Consider the following 19,184-nt stretch of genomic DNA (forward strand, 5'->3'; position numbering starts at 1 on the left):
AATAGGGGAAGAGTTGGGGAGGAGGGAAAAAGAGGTTGATTTTTTTATCAAAATATGTATATATGAGACCTCAAACAATAAAGTAATAATGAAAAACGAAAGAAGGAGAAGAGAGAAGCAAGAGGAAAGAAAAAGGGGGAAGAGGAAAGGGAGGGGGAGGGGAAGGAGAGGAGGAGGAAGGGAAGGAAGGGAACCGAACAGAAGTGGGGAGAAGAGAGGCCACGTCTCATCTCTATGTAGCCAAAATGTGTAGCTCTAAGGTCTCTGAACTCACAGCCTTTTCAGGATGGTATCTTGGATATTTGTGGTGCTATATTTCTTAAGCCAGAGCATTCGAAAAGGCTTCAAAGGCTAAACTAGGCTCTTGAGATTAGTTGCTGGTGTGACTGGCTTTGATAGTGTAGACACAGGAGACGTAGGTTATACACAATTAGGCTCAATTAAGCAATCAGTTTGAGAACAGTAACTGTTAGAAGATTTACTTAAGCAATTTTGGAATCTCAGTGAGGTAATGTTCAAAAACTGCGATTCTTATACGTACGAAATCATGCACTTCAAATATATATTTATTTTTGTTTATATGTATGTTTTGACTGCACGTGTGCATATGCAGAATGCATGTACCTGGTGTCCACAGAGGCCCAAAGAGGGCATTGAATCACCTGAAAATGGAATTACAGGTGATTGTGAAGTGCACTGTAGATGCTAAAAATCAAGCCCAATTTCTCTGTAAGAACAGCAAGTGTGCTGAACTGTGAACCTAGTCTTCAGCTCCTAAATTGTGTGCTTCTGTGAGAGCACTGATAAACACAAGTTTCTTGAGAATTGTTCATGGGTTCAAGCAGGGAAGGAAGGCACTGGGTATGCATATATCCTTGATGCAAAAGGAGTTCTCCTCTACAGGAAGAGTATTTTTCCTAGGACCCATCCTAGACTGGGGTGTAAGCGGAACTTAAAAAAAAAAAAAAGGGAGAGACCATCCAGCCATCCATTCAACATGGTGATCAGTGGAGATAGAGAAGAAGCATCCAGATGGACGTCACATTCAGCACGTTTCTTCTCTTTCCTTACCTTACAGCTTTTACGTCCGTACAGAAATATGATAACGGGGAAATCATTTTTGACTCCCTTGCTTTGGTGATACAGCCGCAGACTCAATGACCTAACATCCATCCCAAAGACAAAGCGAAGACCCGAGCAACACTGTCTTCAAGGTAAGAGGTAAGTAGCAGAGAACCACTCCGCTGGGAAGTTTATAACTTCAAACCCAGAGGCTGAATTCCTGTGTTTATCTGGTCAACGTGAGAAGGCTCTGCCCCCCGCCCTCTGAGTCTCATGGAATCCTACCTACCTTGTTTTCAAAACCCAACCCAAGCAGTTTCCTTTATCTCTCATGGCCTCTCTGTCATCTGAGTCCTGTCTCCAGACAAAAATCCTCCCTCCACTGAGTATCCACAGCACTTTGCTCATCTGCTAATACAGAAGGAATCAGGATGTGCTGGTCACCATACTCTCCCCTTCCCTCCTGCTCACTCCATTCTGAGGAGCGACAGGAAATCACCAGGCAGCAACTCCTGCTTGCAGACCAATAATTAATAATAATTAACAATTATTAGTAATTAATAATTATTAAAATGAAGGGACCCAGAGCTCAAGGTATGTATGTATGTATGTATGTATGTATGTATGTAGTGTGTGCATGTGTGTGTATATGTGTGTGTGTATGCATGCGTGCGTGCGTGCATGCGTGTGTGTGTGTGTGTGTGTGTGTGTGTGTGTGTGTGTGTGTGTGTGTAGAAGCTCAAAGCTGGATGTCTTCCTTGCTCAGGGTCCACTTTACTTACTGTGACAGAGTCTCTCAATTGGACCCAGTGTTCTCTAATCCAGTCAGTCAGCTACTCAGCTTCTCCTGAGTATCCCCATCCTCTTGAAAAGGATCAAATCTGACTGTTGACCCTGCTCAATTATAGCAAGCTTAACATTTCTTCCCCTCTCTGAGTGGTTGCTACACTGTGGTCTAGTTTGTAACTGTATTGAACCATGTTTCACTGGTGATTTTGGTTTCCTCACATTATTTACAACTCCTGTTATCTATAAACACCGCAGGAGCCAATTTTCAAATTTTCCTGATGCCATTCATTCATTGCTATAATCTTTAAAGAATTGCTCTCAAAGAACAGCTCAGGAGGATTTCCAAGCAGCACGCGGGCTCTCCGTCTGCTCCATAGCTTGAAAGCTAAGAGCAGTCCCTAGTTCAGACTTGAAGACAGTGTTATCAGAAACCTTTGAGTGCCTGAGACAACAGCCAGAGGCAAATAATGTCCCATCTGCGCACTGTTCATCCTGATAAAGCATCACTTCTTTTGATGTGCGATGATCAAATTCTATCTCCCCCAAACGGTTATGTCCCCCACTAATAACATACACAACTAACATAGGACAACCTCTTTCATAGTTCTAGAAATGTGTCACTGTGTGAGAGTGTTCTTAAATCCTACTCTGTTACCCAACATATTTCTAAGAATATAAACGCAAGAAACCATATAAAAATAAATAGATAGGAATCTTTTTTGGGAGCCATTACAGGACAGTACAGGACAGAAAGATTAAAGGTAAACATATATTATGAGACGTGCTAATAAGGTGGTCAGACACTCTTGAAATTAAGTTGAAGTGTAATAGAGAGAGATGAAAGGAAATTAAATATGAAACCCTGAGATACTTATTAAGCCGTCAGTGGCAAAGCAGATGATGATGTCACAACCAGAGGAGAGACAACCCATGCAAAGTTGGACGAGATCCAGTTTGTGCTGTAGATTTATGCAGTTAATTTTGTCCCCTGACTGCATTCAGATGAGCATGTCTCCTCGACATACACCAAGAAAATGGCTGCATTATAGCTGTGTTAATGGTAATCAGCATACTAATGAGCACCAGAAGGTCATTACAGCAGAGAGAGGTTCAGAGATGTATAACCTGCAGGAAACAAGAGCATAACTCTTCAGGGACCGCGAGTGTCTTGTTTGTAGGTCGTACATTATTTGTTTTGGTCACTGCATTGCACAGGGAGTTTAATTTAAGCTGGAAAAAAATGAAGCTTTTTGAATTGTGGGAGCAGCCCAGCTTAATTAAGAAAAGTAATTCCGGATAGCATTAAATTTGTGGTTTGAAAAAATTATAGATAAGATTCCGGGATAGTAGTAAATGATGCTTTCCAATGTGGAATTAGTCGTCTATGGCTATGTAGAATGTGAGGTTTGTGTTTGTTTTCTCTCTCTCTCTCTCTCTCTCTCTCTCTCTCTCTCTCTCTCTCTCTCTCAAGTCAGCAAGTGCTTTGTGGCTTTCTGTCGAGAATGGGGTCAAAATATCAGAGGTGAAAAGGGGCAATATTCAGAAGTTAAACCACATTATGTGCAAATAATCTCAGAGTCTCAGCCTTCTGGGAGAATTAAGAGATATTTCATTGTTTACTTCAAATGTGTGTTTGGCTTCAAAAGGTTAAGTATGTATTGATATTGACAAAGGGGGGTATTCAATCAGAAATACTGCTCTTCTTGCTTGTTAAAAGGCTCAGGGACACAAACGCTGCAGACTCCAGGTTAAGCTAGGAAGCCCCAGAGTGCCCCCCAGAAACTTCCTTTCAAGCAAAGATTTATGCATTGTATTCATAGAAAAAAATCTGATTATTGCTCGTCTCCATTACGTAGATTTTGTTTAAATGTCCTGTTTGGCTAATATGTTCCTTGTGTGGGGTCAATAAGCCAAAAAGACACTTTAGGAGTGAACAGCAGTGATAACCTGCATGTCCCTTGTCTGTTGGCACTGGGATTTGTCATTGTACCTTAAGTAAATATTTTCCTGTCCCAAAGAAGACAAAGAAGATGGTCTCACACACACACACACACACACACACACACACACACACACACACACCGACATGCACAATGGTAGATGAGTATAGATATATAGAGGACACACATGAATGCAGAGAGAGATAGAGAGACAGAGAGAGAGAGACAGAGAGAGAGAGAGAGAGAGACAGACAGACAGTCAGTCAGACAGGCACACACACACACACACACACACACACACACACACACAGACAGAGGGGCGGGGGGAGAAGCTCCAAAAATAAATAAATACAATGAAGAAAGAAAAGCAACAGGAGAGACACATAACTGGCCTGACATTCCTCATGCCACACAGGTGGAGGTGTGATCGATCTGATACTGTGGCCCCTCCACTATGCTTAAGCCCCTAGAACTAGAGAACACAATAAAATGGGGATTGCTGATGTCTCCACAAAACCTTTCGAACTTCAAGGCAATTTTATGACATCTGATTTTGTCAACACGACCCCTTACACATTCAAAGCCAGCTGGTTCTGTGTCGCCACTTATGTGAGGACTTATCTGCTCTAGATGCAGTCCCTAGAGACCTCAGATCTCTCAGTTCCTCTGCGCCCTTCACTGGTGTCTACTATGGTTCTAGTGCCTACTATTTATTTGGTTACAGATTGGGGCAATTAGGGAGGTTGTCCTTCATTTTAAAAAAAATATTGCTGAGTAAAGAGTTCCTTCCTGAGCATAGACGTTTTCATTTGCTTAGCTTATCAGCTACATTAGCCATAAGTAGGAGTTTATGAACAGGAATAAAAACATTCTTTCATAAGGTAATGGGAGGATAGTGCAGAGACACCATGCACCTGGGCAGCCATGCTGGAAATGTTCATGTCAGACACGTCAGCTTGACTAGAAGATCTGAGACATCAATGAGGAAGAAAAATTCATGAAAACCTACCATCCCAGGGGTCTATTACAGACCACAGACAATGTATACATGGAGAGCAGTTCTTAGTCTGTTCTGGGGCTATAACAAAAAAACCATAGGCTAAGTGACTTATAAGTAAGTTTATTCTTCAGAGTTTTGGCCCAAGATCGAGGTGCTGGTAGGTCTGGTGTCTGTCGAGGCCAGCTTCCTGGTTCCTGTAAGACTGTCTTTTCATTAGAACCTGGATACAAAGAAAGAACAACAATGTCACCTTAAACAATAATAATGAAACTAATTTCATTATTATTTGTCCTGTGGTTTGTCCTGTGGTTGACTTCCAGAATGTCCCATCTATTTATCTTTTTAATTTAGAAGTTAGGTACTCTGCATGTAAATGTTGAAGGGAGACATAGAAAGGTGAACTTATATTTCTTCTTGGTTGGTTCAACTCTCAGAAGAAGCTTTCCTTGCTTCCATCCCAGATCTAGCTTCTGTACAGAAGAGGAAGAGGGTGTGGAACTGGTGGAGGGTAGAGAGCAGCTCTATCTGACAGGCTCTTCTTCCAACCAACCTAGCTGTACATGCCCAGGACTCACTGCAAACTCACTCCATGGTCTCTGAGAAGTCCTCTCACCTGCTAATCCTGCAGGTGGAGAACCTTGTTGTTATCCCCTGGGCTCCTGGGAAATCAGAATCCCTACAGTATTCATTACCCACTGAGTTTAGCTCACATGTCCCTCAGTTCTCTGCTGTGTTGTCTCCAAGACAGAGGAGTTATGTGTCCAGGAGAATTGCACACTGTAGGGAAATAGATCCTCAAGGATGCCAGTTCAGTATTTGTTCTCTCTGACCACCTTCTGTTCTCTGGAGCTCAGTGACCTCCCAGAATGCCAAATGGGGCAATGGAAGGTGGGCGCCGAGCTCTCGCTGCTGGCTTACACCCATTGTGCTTGCTGACAGCCAATGCCTCTTCCCCAATCCAAACCCAGGATGGGAAAACAGGATGGTGTCACACTGCTTTCTTTCTTCATGTTCTCTTGGAAACCAAAACGATGACATCATCTCCTACTTCCTCTACCCACCCGAACCTCCTTTACAGACCACTCAGCCCCACTGGCCCTGCCTCACGTAAACTATTAGAGCAGATGAAAGGACATGCATAACACGCCATGGGGGACCTGGACTAGTGAGGCGGGTAACACTGAGGGTGGTAAAACAGAGAGATGGAAAAACATATTCCTGGACATGGTCACTGAGGTACTGATTAGCCACACCTCTCGGGGGCTGGCTTAGCTTCTCTTCTGACTTGCTCACTGTTCCAGATGTGCTGTCCTTCTGAAACATTCCTAATGTCCACCAAGACAGATGAATAACCTGGTGAGTTTGGCCAAGGTGTTAGAAGGAACTACTGACGTTAGTACCCCGAGGGTAACAAGAAAAACAAGTCCTCTTCTCAATGTCCTCCTTTGTCTAACAATTTGGAACAACTGATTGTCCTGCCTCCACATCAACTGAAGCCTTCTCCTTGGCCTGTGCTTTGGTCTACTACTACAATTGCATGTGGTCCTTTACTGAAACTCTTTTTTCTCCCCTTTTGCCTGTGGTGCAATTCGCCCTACTTTGCATGATTCCTAAGGTCATGCCCAGGTCTTTCTTGCTTCTTCAGCTTCTGTCCATCTTTGCTCTGCACTCAGCCCAGGTCTGAACGTCTCAGACTGTGTCCTTTCTTGCCTTTGTGCTTCTTTGATCCCTCCTTAGAATCACTCCCAGAACTAAAAGCTAATAAACCCCCGTTCATATTTCTTTACCTACTGGACTCACTGTACCCAGAAAACATCTTTCATATCTCCCATATATAACCCACGACAACATTCTAACTTTTTATTTCATTTTATTCATCTGCGTTTGCATGTGCATGTGTGTGCACAGGTTAACATGGAGCTCAGATGGGCATGGGATGTCTTGGCACTGGAGTTAGAGGTGTTTGTGAACTATCTGATGTGGGTGCTGGAATCTAAACCCTGGCCCGCTGATAAAGTAGTAAGCAGTAAAGTAGTTGGGCTCAGCCCAACCACTGAGCCCTCCCTCCATATCTAGAATGTATACATTAAGTATGAGCTTTGATTTAATCCTTTAGATGCTGAGGTAGTATGAGGATCCCACAAGCATGCAGGAGGATGAAGCTAGTAAACAGAGAGCTAACTATGTGTCACATCATTCTGCAGGCATGGGAGAATCCTATGGACATCAGAAAACAGTCATATGATATGCAGTCATGGAGGTCACTGAATCTGACTGACCTCCAGTCCATGTGGGAAAGGGAAATAATTTAAGCCTGCTCCACCTATTTCATGGAGCAGGAATGTGAAATGGTTTCCTGAGGCCTCACATGGGAGCAGACACTAACAGCACCAGTACTGGCTTAGACAGAAGGGCCCAGACGGGAGACCTGCTTGAACTGTAAGGGACAGGCTAGTCTCACCTATGTAGTTAGACTTTGTCTCACAAGAAAGGAAGAAAGAAAGAAAGAAAGAAAGAAAGAAAGAAAGAAAGAAAGAAAGAAAGAAAGAAAGAAAGAGAAGAAAGGAAGGAAGGAAGGAAGGGAGAAAGGAAGAAAAAAGAAGGAAAGGAAGAAAGAAAGAAAGAAAGAAAGAAAGAAAGAAAGAAAGAAAGAAAGAAAGAAAGAGAGAGAGTAGGAAGGGAGGAAAGAAAGAAAATGTAGGAAGGAAGGAAAGATAGAAAGAAAGAAGAAAGAAAGAAAGAGTAGGAAGGGAGGAAAGAAAGAAAAGGTAGGAAGGAAGGAAAGATAGAAAGAAGAAAGAAAGGAAGAAAGGAAGGAAGAAAGAAAGGAAGGAAGGAAGAAAGGAAGGGAGGGTAGGAAAGAAGGAAAGATAGAAAGAAAGAAGGAAAGAAAGGGAAGGAAGGAAAGATAGAAAGAAAGAGAGCAAAGAGGGGGAAGGAGGGAGGGAGGGAAGAAAGAAAAGGAAAAGGATAAACCAGAGCACACGGGTTTCTAGGTAGAGCCTTGCTAATTTCACCATCAAAATACTTCTCTGAACTGTTTAGCATCAGCCTGACCTATAGAAGCACACCAGTACAACAGATCTCACCTCAACACAATGTACGTACATGCATGTGCACATATGTTCAAATGTGTACCTATATATGTAGATGCCTGACCTATAGAAGCATACTAGTACAACAGATCTCACATCAACATAATATATGCACATACATGTGCCTACATGTTCAAGTTTGCACATAAGTATATAGGTTCCTGTCTACCCTCCATAGCGTACTTTAAATCCTATGAATTCATGTTACTTATTATATTCATATCGGGAGCAAAATAAAAGCATTTTCTCTAATGACAACCAGGCAGAGGAGTAAAATTAGCTTCAAATGAGCAGGAGAGAGCATAATGTTGTAGTTTACTGGAAACCAAGGAAACCTAGTATATCCTGCAGCCTTTTCCTTCCTTCTCATTCTTTGTGGTGAGGCAGAGAATCATGCCCTTAGGTTTCGCACACTATATATGTAGATGGGAGAGAAAGCAGCAGCATGGTGTGCACAGGAGACAGGGCAATTAAACAGACAAAGGATCATCTGACTGTCTTGAATGTGCTGCATCTTTCGTTCAAAGTCACCACAAATCCACCATCTTCACATAACGTAATTCCAAAAAAAATATTATTTTAGGCATAAGAAAATTCTATAGACAGGAACATATTGGATGAAGTATTGCTTGTGGTGTAATTTTAATTCTGAAAGATCTTGCTAAGAGGGCTTATTTAAATAGGCTCTCCCTGAGATGAATATTTAGGAGAAAAAATTCCTACAGGATGATTTATAGCAAAATTATATGAACAGAATGAAGGACAGAAGAATTTTATTAGAAAAGGGTCTCATTTCCACAAAATATAAATTATACCTTTTAGAAAATATATTGAATTTTATTAATATTCTGTAGACAGCCTGAAGTGTTAATCTCTACCCTACCTATAAGACTTTCATTATGATGTACAAGGTGTATTTACCCTTTAACCAAATAATTTTTTGAGCAACTCTGTGGAGTCTCCAGTTTACATATCCTACAAAATATTTTCATTGCATTTACAAAATTTATATTTTTTTGCATTATTGGCAACTGTTAATGGCCTATGCGTGATATGTACATTTTATATATAAATACTCATGCTTTTGGCATTACCATGCAAGCATGCATATTGAAGATGAACTTGTATATTTGATAACTGAAGAAAACTGTTTGTTGAACAGCTACTGTTAATGCTATTATCATAATAACTACCTTTTAATAAGGATATAATTTTGCCTTGCTTCAAAATTTATAGTCACCATATTTATGTCTGGCATTTGAAAATGACCTCATTTAGACCTTGGTAGCTAATATTTTTGATGAGGAAATTGACTTATTATGATGTAAAGAACTTGGTCATAAATTTTTTTCCCAATCTCTATCAGTCATGAAAATTGAGCTCCTTAGGTGGATGACTTTGTTGTAAGGAATTACAGGCAAACTGATCATTGATGAAGTGCAGGCTTCAGCAAGGACAAGTCCGAATTTAGACTGCACCACTTGCAGTATGGTACCGTCTCCCGGAAACCCATTTTGTCTTTGTTTGTTTATGCCTTTGTTTAACCTCACTTTATTCCAAAAGTAACTTGAGATGACTCGGAAGCTAGCTATCCATTTTACCAAGTCTTAACATGTGTCAATCAAAAACGAATATTAGGATCAGGTCAGAGGACAGCATTACCTGGAGGTCACACATGCGGATTCCTCCTGGTGACCCATCACCACTGCCTGCTCTGTGATCTGGGTAAGTCAGGAGTGGCGGTTAAAGTCTGCAACCCCAGCATTCTGAAAGCCAAGGATAAAGGTGAGCCTGCTTTACACCGGGAGACCATGTCGCAAACAAAATAAAGCAAAACAGATTTATCCGAAATGAAATGGACATGTGACGTCACAGGTTACTAATATGACATAATTTGTTACCCAGTAGATGAGAATTGCCTCACTTACATTGCAAACATCTCCATAGACTTGACCCAAAATGATCCAGCAGTGACTTTTCCTTCCTAAGGCTTACTCTTACAGGATGCATAGCAGTCTCAGAGCCTGTGAGCATTTAGCCTCCATTGTACCCAGTTCCATTGAAACCCCTTCTCTCCCTGGTTCATATTTAGTCACAGGCTTTGGTCACTCAGACTGCTGTCAGTGAAGATACAAAACAAAAGATGAAAACAGAAGCTTTTCTCTTTAGCAGCATTTGGTGACTTTAAAATAAAAAAAAAACCCATATTTCCTGCTCTACAAGCTCGAAGCTGCACTTTCTCTGGCATCCTTTCAAATGGCCTGAATTGTATCCCTCCCTCTCTTTGATTTATCCCTCTGCTGGCCCCGCAGGAGAGCATCCTCTCCCCCCTGCCCTCTGTCCCCTATATTTCATTCCAGGTGTCTATCGAGGCAACAGAAGATAAAGCTCTCTGCTCTCCCTTGTACTAAAGCTCTATATGGAATCAGTTCACCTGTCTGTCACTCCTCATTAAATTCTTACCCTCTTCATTCACATCCTGATCTTTGCAAATGAACATTTGCTTAATAAATGTTCCCAAGACTAACAGTGCAGAGTGAAAATCCCACACAGCAGTAAATTATTAACTCAGTCACAGAGGGAGCGCCACATATGACTTTTCAGAATGAGTTATTATGTGGATCATCATGTAATTATGAATTTTTCAAGCCATGATAGAGGAAAATTGAATATTTAATATTTTATGGACATATTCTACACTGAGGACATCTTTCAAAATTTTATGATAATTTTTAGAGTGAGCGAAGAGCAGAACAAAAGTTACAAAATAATTGCAAACTTGAATATTTAATCACTAGGGACGTTGTTGGTTATTTCTCAAATTATATAATGTAACCAAAGCTCTGAACTTTTAATCATGGAGAATTCAAGTGGGAAAAAGAGTACATTAAAACCAACCGACAAATACATTTTGGTTGTTTAAGAAATCTGAATACAGGGCTTAGTGTTGTCAAATCAGATCTTAGAGGGTAAATATTTCATTTGTATGAGAGATAATCTTTAATGATTTGTTCTATGTGAACTATAGTAGAGCAAACAATTAGTTAAATGTTCAAAATGTTTCAAAATGTTCGAAACTGATACTAAGGTACAAACTCCGAAATTAGTTTAAAAACCCTTTATAAGAAAATAAAATTGGTATTTGCAAAAGAAAAACTATTTTCGGCTCGGGTTAAAAAGAAAGGAAAAGATTAATAAGCCCGTGTGCAATAATAACCCACAGCCGCCCTCAGTCCGGGATTCCTCCATGCAGGGTCTATGGACAAATGCAGCCGGTTACAGTACTTCAGTTGTCACTCTCGTTTTAACTAGGAACTAGGACATTTTGTGATTTCAATTTATTTCCTGCAGGTTTTTCTGCTTGCAGAAGAGAGCTGGTTTTTTGTTTTGTTTTGTTTTGTTTTGTTATTGGATTTTTTATTTACATATTAAATGTTATCCCCTTTCAGAAACCCCCGCTATCCCATCCTCCCTCCCCCTGCTTCTCTGAGGGTGCTCCCCAACCCACGCACCCACTACCTCCGCGTCCCCGCCCTGACATTCCCCTACACTGGGGTCATGGAGCCTTCCCAGGACCAAGGGCTTCTCCTCCCATCCTCTGCTACCTGTGCAGCTGGATCCCTAGGTCCATCCCTGTGTGCTCTTTGATTGGTGGTTTAGTCCCTGGGCGCTCTGGGGGGTCTGGTTGGGTTGATATTGTTGTTCTTCTGGGGTTACAAACCCCTTCAGCTCCTTCAGTCCTTTCGCTAACTCCTCCATTAGGGACCCATTCTCAGTCGAATGGTTGGCTGTAAGTTTTTACCTCTATATTTGTCAAGCTCTGGCAGAGCCTCTCAGGAGACAACTGTATCAGGCTCCTGTCAGCATGCCCTTCTTGGCATCAGCAATAAGGATTTGGTGTCTGGATTTGGTGTCTGTATATGGGATTGATCTCCAGGTGAGGCAGTCTCTGGATGGCCTTTCCTTCAGTCTCTGCTCCACACTTTGTCTCAGTATTTCCCCTGTGAGTATTTTGTTCTCCCTTCTAAGAAGGACTGAAGAACCCACACTTTGGTCTTCTTTCTTCTTGAGTTTCATGTGGTCTGTGAATTGTATCTTGGGTATTCCAAGCTTTTGGGCTAATATCTACTTATCAGGGAGTGCATACCATGTATTTTCTTTTGTGATTGGGTTACCTCACTCAGGATATTTTTCTAGTTCCATCCATTTGCCTAAGAAATTCACGAAATCATTGTTTTTAGTAGCTGAGTAGTACATCATTGTGTAAATGTACCACATTTTCTGTATTCATTCCTCTGTTGAAGGACATCTGGGTTCTTTCCAGCTTCTGGCTATTATAAATAAGTCTTCTATGAACATAGTGGAGCATGTGTCCTTGATATATATTGGAGCATCTTTTGGGTGTATGCCGAGGAGTGGTATAGCTGGGTCCTCAGTTAGTACTGTGTTGAATTTTCTGTGGAACCACCAGACTGATTTCCACAATGGTTGTACCAGCTTGCAATCTCACCAACAATGGAGGAGTGTTCCTTTTCTGCAAATTCATTTGGAATAACAAAAAAACCCAGAACAGTGAAAACTATTCTCAACAATAAAAGAACTTCTGGGGGAAATCACCATCTATAACTTCCAGCTGTATTACAGAGCAATAGTGATTTAAAAAAAAAAGCTGTATGATATTGGCACAGAGACAGGCAGGTACATCAATGGAATAAAATTGAAGATCCAGAAATGAACCCACACACCTATGGTCACTTGATCTTTAACAAAGGAGCTAAAACCATCCAGTGGGGGAAAAAAGAGCATTTTCAACAAATGGTGTTGGTTCAACTGGAGGTCAGCATGTAGAAGAATGCAATTTGATCCCTTCTTATGGCCCTGTACAAAGCTTAAGTCCAAGTGGATCAAGGACATCTGCATAAAACCAGATACACTCGAACTAATAGAAGAGAAAGTGGGGAAGAGCCTCAAACACAAGGGCACTGAGGAAATTTCCCGAGCAGAACACCAATGGCTTATGCTCTAAGATCAAGAATTGTCAAATGGGACTTCATAAAATTGCCAAGCTTCTATAAGGCAAAAGATACTGTCATTAGGATAAAACAGCAACCAACAGATTGGGAAAAGATCTTTACCAATCCTACATCCAATAGAGGGCTAATATCCAATATATATAAAGAACTCCAGAAGTTAGAATCCAGAGAACCAAATAATCCTATTTTAAAATGGGGTAGAGAACTAAACAAAGAATTCTCAGCTGAGGAATATCAAATGGTCAAGAAGTACCTAAAGAAAAGTTCAACAGCCTTAATCATCGGGGAAATGTAAATCAAAACAACTCTGAGATTCTACCTCATACCAGTCAGAATGGCTAAGATCAAAAACTCAGGTTACAGCAGATGCTAGCAAGGATGTGAAGAACCGTTTCTTAGGAGCTAAAGCAGAAAAGTTGGTGGATATTCAAAACCTGAGGTTCTCAGCTCTGCTAACATATTTCCTCTGCCTCATTCTAATCTTGGAGTCTAAACTGATTGCTGAAATGATGCTGGGCACACACACACACACACACACACACACACACACACACAGAGTTCACTGTAACCTATGTCTGTCTACTATCCCGTTTCTAAAGATGAAGATCAGATTTCTAAATATGCCAAAGTATTCATCTTTTGGAAACTTCAGTATGAAAACACTAAACATACAGAGATAACTATTGACTCATCAATACTGGACCTCAAATTACCTACTCTCTAAGGGAATACATGAACAAACAACCAAAATTCATCACAGTTGTTGGTAGAATAATAGTATATGTCACTAGTACAACATCCAAAGGAGAAAGATGGACTTTTCAAACACTGAAATTTGAATGAGGAAAAAAATATGGTAAGATTTCTTCATTTATTTGTTTATTTATTCTATTATTTAGGTAACTTTTGAATGACTGTGACTCCCACATGTTGCCGTCACAGAGTATAGAAAGTGACTTAACAGAAGTAGAAGGCATTTGTTAACCACTGCTTTGTAACAAGGTTCCCTGAAGTTTAAGTGACTTAGAATATCATCTATTCATTTGCACATAGATTGGAAGGTTGGACTGGGATCAACAGTTTCATCAGAAAAGAATCATGCATTCATATTACAATCTTTTAAGATTTTTGAAGAAAGTGAAATTTGGTATGCCCCTATACCCACCCTTGAAAAATGAATATTTTTGGTAAGGTAAGTCTTTTATTAGGAATGTTTCAAAAAGTCAGGCCTATTTATTGCAGAAATGTTTTAGAGGGAGAAAGTCTGAGTAGATTCTCAAACTTTGGTACTAATTGTCCTTCTCATTCTTTTTCCAATACTGTCCCAAACCTGTAAGTAAAGAGAGATATTTGTTATTCTTCATCCAATATAATCTTTCTATCACAGATCCCTTTCTTGCTTGTGAACACCAACATCATGGCAGTACAGTTTAAAACAAATTCTCTGACCCACAGCAAACAGAGTCAATGTAGGAAGAAGAGCCCCTTTACCATAGCATAGGAAACCCCACAGCTTTGCCGCTCTTTGTGTGTGCCTCTCTTCCGAGACTTACAGAAAGGCACACGACTACACAGAAGTGGTAAGGACAGCCTGAACGATTGAGACTGCCACATTTTCATCCAACTGGAGACTAAGAAACAGCCAACCTAGGAATCTCAGAGAGGAAACCGCCAGGGCTTTTACGGAGCCAAGAAAAAGGCTTTCATAGCTGGTGGAAGCGACCAAGCGTCTAACAGAAAGTTAATCAGCACACATGATAACTCACCCAAATGTGCTTTAGATGTAATGCATGTCTAGTCCAAGTGAAAATTTTTGTAGAAAGGCACACGAAAATCTATTCCGAAATTCATCTCTGAGAAAGTACTTCAAGACACTGCTAAATTAAGAAGAAAAGATAGGAGTATAGGTATTTATTTTCTTTCTTCTAGTTTTATGTAAAACATTATAGTTGCTTAAATTGTGAAAAATTCTAATTTATGCATATTTGATAATTAACTGCCTGAAATATACTAAGGATTTAACATATGCAGATATATTGTTGAACTAAAAATATTAATACAGGGACTAGAGAGAGGGCTTGGAAGTTAAGAGCAGTTCCTACTCCTTTAGAGGATCCAGGTTTAGTTCCCAGCACACACATGATAGCTCACAATAATCTGTAATTCAAGTTTCAAGGGGTCAATGGCCTTCTGGCTTCCACAGGCAACAGGCACTACATGGCACACTTCCATCCACATACATGCTAGCAAATCATTCGTACTTATGAAGTAAGTATATATTTGTATTAATGGTTTTAAATGTTGTTAAGTCTGACGTTGAAGCAGAGACTTCCTATTTTTCTGAGCATCGAAGGGTAAATAAGATATAGCCTCTGCTGTTACAATCCTGAATGTGAGCAGAGGGGTAACCTACAGTTACTATATGGTGTACTGGTGGGATCTGGTGACTCGCAGAGGGTCTATGGAACCATACAGAAGGGACTGTACTAGAATCCCAGCAAGGACACGACACAGAGTTGGTGGACTTAGTAGCTTAAAGGAGGGACAGCCCTCCAGTAAGGTCACACAAAACAACGGCCAATAAGTCTGTGGGGAGTATACAGAGAGAACCAGGCAGAATCCCCACAATTCATACAAGGATTCAGATGATAGAAGGGCAGCCGTGAACGTGTCTTAGGGGTTCATGTTGAGAAGACTTGCAAAGTGTGGGCAGGGGCACTAAAAGGGCAGCCCTAACCCCACTCTGTGAGGTGGGCAGAATCCCACGGGGAGACAGTCTGTGTTTGCCATGTGCAGACAGAAGAATCATCTTTAGCACAGAGAGAGGGGCAAACACAGTCATGGAGGCAAAGTGTGATGAGGGTCGGGCCCACTTTAATATCAGTCAAGAATCTGGAGAGTGGATTTCCTCTCTGTAGAGGAAAGTTCACCAGACAGTGTCTGAAAGTGGCCAGGAAGGCCATTCGGGATGGTAGCAATAGAAGAAAGATTAAACTCAATCCAACTGGATCAAAAGGCACGGAGTTTTTGTTTTAAACTTGACCTGGCTGAGTGGCAACCTAGAGTTCCTTAGTGGAGTTTGTCAAGGAGATTACACTACTCTTCTAAGTTAGATTCCTCAGAAAGAAGATGGGGGTGAGGAGGGTAGAGGTGCTAACCCCTGCCTTGGATAAGCTTCAGAGAGATAGCTCTTAGGTTCTAACAGTTTCAAGTGGAAGAAAATTTGCTTCTCAAAAGAGCAGGGAAGGAATTTACAGCCCACTTCCTCCAGAGTGAAACTCTCCCAAAAGAGATAGAGACACTAGAGCCTGGGATGGGTGCTGGGGGAGGGGGAGGAGGGGAGAGGGGGAGGTTGGAGGGCGGGTATTTCAAGGTGAGGGTCAGTAAGGGACACCTCCCTCAGAAAAATCTTAGGTTCTCTGCTGCTGCTGCTACTGCTGCTGCTGCTATTTCTCAGGCTGAGGAGGGAGACTACTGCATTCTTCCTAGAGTAACCCTAGAGTAACGAATCTGGGATGGTGTGAAGCCTGCCATGATCACCTGCTCGCCGCCACAGCCTGACTGGCCCCGCTGTTCTCAGCTTAGGCTTTATTTGGCTTTTACCTAAGCTCCTCCTGGCAATGCAATAAGGCAAAGGTGACCTTGGCTGATATGCTGGTTGACAGCCTCCTCTTGACTTCTTGATGAGTGGCCATTTGCCGGCACCTCAGCCAACCTAAGCTAGAAAGTTTAAACTGCCTACAATTAACCCTTCCTGTCCGAGATTCATCTATTCACCCATCCATTTAGCAAGTGCCAGGCCTTGTGTTAGGCAAGAGTATTAGTATCTAGTCTCTCAGAGTGTGTAAGCTCAGCACTGTATTTACTAAACACACAACCTCTAGACATCACAGGTTATGATATTAACTTGACTTCCAGTGCTGTGATAAGCATGACCAAAAGCAAGCTGGGGAGGAAAGGGTTTATCTGTACTGAACAGTTTATAATCCATCACTGAGGGAAGCCAGAGTAGGATCCTAAAACCAAATACTAAAGCAGAGAGCATAGAGGGACACTGCTTACTGGCTACTTAGCTACTTTTCACCTGCAGACAGTGGGCTGACTCTCCCACATCAATCACTAATGAAGAAAAGGATCCACGGACTTGCGTGTGGGCCAAACTGATGTAGGCAAGTCCTCAATGGAGATGCCCTCTCCCAAATGACCCCACATCCTGTCAAGGTGACAAAAATGAACTGGTGTGAATATGGATTTTTATCGTTTGGATTGTTATTTTATTTGTGCCCACCATTGTTCCGTAGTGTCAATGTACCTTTATTAGCAAAAGGCTACTTTCCCAATAAGGACGGACCAGGGCAGGGAAGTGCATCTCCCAAGGTCATGTAGCTATGAAGAGGACACTGGGATTCTGAGCCAGGGACTCTGAGCTATGTGACTCTAAGATGATACCAAGTGGAGTAGAGAATAGCACATAACCTCAGAGAACCCACTGAGCAGTGTAAGAAGTGAGAATCTGCATTGGTGGGGAGTCTTAAATGACACCAGCACACTAGCCCTGATGTTAAAACTCTAGCATATGCGCAACCTCAGCAGAGCACACCCTTTAGTAAAGCAAAGAAACCGCCCCTCCCCAGCTCCGTCAGACACCATTCTAGGCCCCTGTGGCAGAGTCGAACACCTAGTGAAGTGTCTGTGTCCTATGTCCCCATATCCAGACTATACTTAAAAGTGTCGCTGTACTCTCATAGCACTTGACCTAATGATATGTCCAATATTTATAAAGAACATGCACCAGTGTCGTCACTCACATGTGACCTCTAACACTGTAAAGCTGGATTTCAATGATCTGTCACTTGCTTCTCTCTTCTACTAAAGCCATGAATTCTGCTGGAGCCCATAATATTTTCTATTTAAAATTAAGCAAACAAACAAAAACCCCCAAAACCTTAGTACCCAGAGAGCTTACAAATGTTTGTTGACTAACTTAATGCTTTAAAGTTTTTCTCTATTTACCAGATTATCACTAGTGTTTGAATAATATTTTAGCATGAAAGCAGGGTCAATGGTGTGTAGAAGGGGAGATCTTTTTTTCTCCTAAATTCCCCAAAATATCCACTTTCCATGCAAAAGCCATTTTGGCTCCAGAATCTTTGTCTGAAAATTATATTGGGCTTCCCTTAGAAGCATGAGGGAATTTTTATGACAGGAAAAGCTAATGCTTACAAAACCTTTTCATTGTAAACGTTGATTATTTATGAACTCTTACAGGAAGGAGACCCTCTGGACACTGGCACATGGGAGAAGCCATCCCCCCAATTTATAATGAATGAACGTCGGAGTAAATCTCTTCATTAACCAGATAGAGCTTTCACTCCCAGGTAATCGCTCATTTCTTCAACCACAGATGCCCCACAGACTCCACTTCCTGACCAGTCTCTCTCACGGGGCAGACCTTTTTGTGATCTGCTGAGCACAAGGATTATGGCGACATGTAGACCCCCCAAAGCTAGTAACCCACAGCAAACCCAGCCACAGTTCTGGAAACCCATGGGTGTTCCTGGCTGGTGAAATGCAGTCCTTCAAGCAACTGAGGCAGGAGCCCATTAAAGTTGTTAATTTTACATGATGTGGCACAAGTTTATAAATAAATAACAAACGACCCCCCACAGTTCCTCCCTTTGCATTTCTGTGTACCTGCTGCAAGCTAGGCCACAGCAGGAACCTCCTGGTGCCTACCAGGATCCCCCCCACAACACACACACACAGACACACACACACAGACACACACAGAGAGACACACACACAAACACACACACAGACACACACATACAGACACACACAGACAGACAGACACAGACACACACACATACACACACAGAGATACACACAAACACACACAGACACACACGTGCACACACACACAGACACACACACGAACACACACACAAACACACACACACACACACACACACACACACAGAAGAAAGCATTTCTGTCATCAAGATATGAGGACTTCTGAGGCCTTCAGCACCGGATCGAGCCACTTTTAGCAAATTCCCATCAACCCGCCTTCTGCGGCTAGATGTGCTCAATTTTAAGATTATCATTCTGAACTGCAAGAACAAAACACAGATGTTGGGATTTCAGAAAAATGTACTGTTGGGGGCCATTAGAAAAAAAATACTGTTTAAAATATATAACATATGTAACTATTAAATACATAAAAATCTCATGTACCAAGAGGCAAAACATGATGAAAGTTGCT

At 41.6% G+C, this 19,184-nt stretch overlaps 1 long non-coding RNA gene across 1 annotated transcript in view; it reads left to right on the forward strand.

Annotated features, from left to right (window-relative positions):
* Positions 1 to 18,293, forward strand: part of LOC148001115 (uncharacterized) — a 237,867-nt gene extending 219,574 nt beyond the window's left edge. The window contains exons 2-3 of the long non-coding RNA XR_015638494.1: positions 1,079 to 1,221; positions 18,188 to 18,293. This is a non-coding gene — a long non-coding RNA (uncharacterized LOC148001115). The remainder of the gene's footprint in view (positions 1 to 1,078; positions 1,222 to 18,187) is intronic.
* The last annotated feature ends 891 nt before the right edge of the window (positions 18,294 to 19,184 follow it).

Source organism: Rattus norvegicus, chromosome 15, assembly GCF_021556685.1.
Source record: "Rattus norvegicus strain SHRSP/BbbUtx chromosome 15, alternate assembly SHRSP_T2T, whole genome shotgun sequence".
NCBI lineage: Eukaryota > Metazoa > Chordata > Mammalia > Rodentia > Muridae > Rattus > Rattus norvegicus.